Source organism: Diabrotica undecimpunctata, chromosome 2, assembly GCF_040954645.1.
Source record: "Diabrotica undecimpunctata isolate CICGRU chromosome 2, icDiaUnde3, whole genome shotgun sequence".
Taxonomy (NCBI): domain Eukaryota; kingdom Metazoa; phylum Arthropoda; class Insecta; order Coleoptera; family Chrysomelidae; genus Diabrotica; species Diabrotica undecimpunctata.
Window position 1 is genome coordinate 128080236 of NC_092804.1, and position 3309 is coordinate 128083544.

General features: G+C 31.2%; 1 pseudogene; it reads right to left on the reverse strand.

Annotated features, from left to right (window-relative positions):
* Positions 1-558: 558 nt before the first annotated feature.
* Positions 559-2617, reverse strand: LOC140433439 (uncharacterized; annotated as a pseudogene).
* Between the last annotated feature and the right edge of the window lie 692 nt (positions 2618-3309).

Below are 3309 nucleotides of genomic sequence, written 5' to 3' on the forward strand. Positions count from 1 at the left end.
GATACACCTTGTAGCAAAATATCGAAATTGTAGCTTGATAAGAAACGCGGGAAATATTTTGTATAAACTATCAAATATGAACATTTTGTCATTTGGTTTTGGTCAAAATATCGAATATACTGCAAACTGACGAAAATTAAATATTCGATACTTTTGTTTTGTATAAATATAACTAAAGACTTCTTTGTACAACGCAAAATGACGAATATGTCACATTTATAAAATTTTTATAAAACTCGAAAAAAGACCTTTGCAAAGTTTGTGTCACTTATGATGGTAGTCCAGATGACAAAAAGGTTTTAAACCGCGTGTTAGAACACCTTCTTTGACGGAATTTTATGAAAATGGCGGATCAAATATTAAAATTTGTCCAACTGATTGAAAATTATCAATGTTTATATAATAATACCCTACAAGAGTAGGGTATTATTATAGAAAAGATATAACTGAAAAAGCGTGGTCAGCAGTAGCCAGGCAAATACAGTGATCAGGTAGGTTAAAATAAAACTTAATTGTTATTTAGGTACATATTGTATTGATTAAATTAATTTTCATATTTTATAAACAATAATTCCATTGCCATGGTAAAGCAGTATTTTCTAATAAAAAATAAATTAAAAATAAGTAATTTCGTAAATGTTGAGGTAAAGAATTTTCATCTATATTACAAGTCATCTATATTACAGTATTATCAGTAGTTTCGTATTGTCGACATCTGATAGGTGTCGACAAAACCTGAAATTGTTGAGTCATCATTCCAAATGTGCACTCTATAGTTTTTCTACCTCGACTAAGTCTGTAATTGAAAATTCGCTTTTTATTATCAATATTTCTTTCAGGATATGGTCTCATGACATTTTTTCTTAGAGGAAATGCGGCGTCTGCTGCAAAATAGTATGGGAACTTATTGTCACTTTATTCATGAGAAAGTTCAGTTGACAGTGGTGAAGTATTGTTGCTTTCCAACCAACGACTATTTTTGTCCACACCCGAAAGATGCCGCCTTCACTATTTCGTGTAGCATACCTACATTCTATTGAAGTAAAGATACCATCAGCATCATACCAACCCAGTAAACTAACAGACTGATAATTTTTATAATTAAAATTTGAAGATCATGAATTTGGATATTTTGTAATTCTAAAGGTAAGGTGTTTTCCTTTGACAGCCCCTAGACAGTTTGGTAATTGCCATAATTCAAAAAATCTCTTTGCTATATCTTTTCATTTTTCTTTATACCATATATAGTTCTTTTAACGAATTCCATATGGCATTTGTAGTTTCTTCTATAATTAATCCAATGGTATGTTCACCTCTTTGAAAATATAAAGTTAGGGCAGCAAATGTGCAGCCAGTAGCTAAATACCTGAAACAAAAAACAAAAGTAAAAATGTATAACAACTAAATTTTAGTTTTGCAGAGGCTGATTGTAAAGAAAAATAGAAGAACATTCGCAATGGGTTTGTCCGGAGCCTAAAACCATCCCCATCTGGCTCTTCAGCAAAAGTAAAAAACCTCACTACTTGCTCGACGTTATGTAGTTTGTATTGCCATATATAAGAGTGGTCTAACATTTAGAAAATACTGGAATTATTTCGCTACCAGACACTGAGGTATTGACGCAGTCAGTTGAAGACGAATCATCTCAAGCACTGCCAAACGAAAACATAGCTGAAAATAATATTGAAAAAAATAATAACAGTTCAGGAATCGAATCATCAAAACGTGTTCAGGAAACTATCTCTAGCTAGAGAAAAAAGAAAAAATGTATTAGACAAGGTGACGCTGTTGATCAAGCAGTTTTACAATGTGTAAATAAAAAAAAAGATAGGAATACCCTAGAATCAACAGATGATGATCGAAAGACGTTTCTTTTAAGTTTACTCATCATCATCATCATCAATTAGCCTATATTTGTCCACTGCTGAACGTAGGTCTCCCGTAAAAGTTTAAGTTTACTACCTGATGTAAAAAGCCTATCTGACAAAAATTAACGAACGTTTAAAATACACACTCTAACGTTAATCGAACAGTTAATCAGACAACAAGAACAAAATAATCTAACTTAACACTTTCCGATACACGATACTTCAAGAATAGAATATTACCACCACGAATTAGCATCACACACCTCAAGTGGATTTTTAATGAATACAGTCGGCATACCCGATTCTTCGCCCAATGGTGTTGCCACAACTTCATTTCATAGAAGTAATTGCAGCACAGCTACTACTGATGAAATTTCTCCTCCTTCGACCAATATGCAACAATATAGTTTCTTACAAATATTAATGTAATATTTTAGTAATAAATATACCTAGATATAGTACGTCTTTTACTTACCTAAGTATTATCATAAGTCTTTCTTCTGAACTAACACACTCAGGCATGTTCTTTTGAATGGGAGGACCTACAATTAACACCAATTCTTTAAATGTATTTTTAGACATTATGTAAAATGTGTGGAATTTAGAGTCATCTTCCGACAACTCTTTGTCGGCAATAAATAACCTTCTGTTGTAGTTTTTAAAGAAATAAGGATGCACTCAAAATTTACTTTTTTTTTGCGGTGGTAAAGATAATTTAACAAAAGTAAGTCCTTTTGACCACGTGACATCTTTACAACTACTGTAAAAGCATGGAAAACTTTAAAACAAGACGATCACATGCCGCTTGCAAATCGAATCGTTTGCGGATTTTAATGACTTAAAGCAATCGTCGCTGCATGACGAAACTTACACATCTATGATGATACGCTTCGTGTGCAGAATGCCTTACTGTATGAATATGTGGCAAAACTACAGAAAATATGCAGGCACCAAACTAAATTAATTCTCGTTTTGTAACAGCCAACTTGAATAATTAATTGAATAGAAGAGAATACATAATAATTAATACACTAAGAATTGGACATACTGCATTAACCCATAAATTCTTAATAAAAAAAGAATATTTGCCATCCTGTAGAAACTGTTCTCTACCTTTGGTGTTAAATCATATTCTGATTGATTGCCAGTGATACGAATAAAAAAGAAAAAAAATATGGAACCTTAGATGACATTAAAACCACCTTGATTACAAACACCGAACGTGCTTTATAATTTTTATGTTTTATGTTTATGTTTACATTATTTAAAAAAATTATTGGTTGTTGTGGATTGTATGTCTCTAAATAAACAAAATGAAAATATATCAAGATTTGTTTTTATAATTTTATTAATTAGTTTTTCATGTCGCCAATTGGTATTTCTTATATTTCGTGAACAAATTTTTATTGGTTATTTAATAATTATTATAAACGTTTTTTCT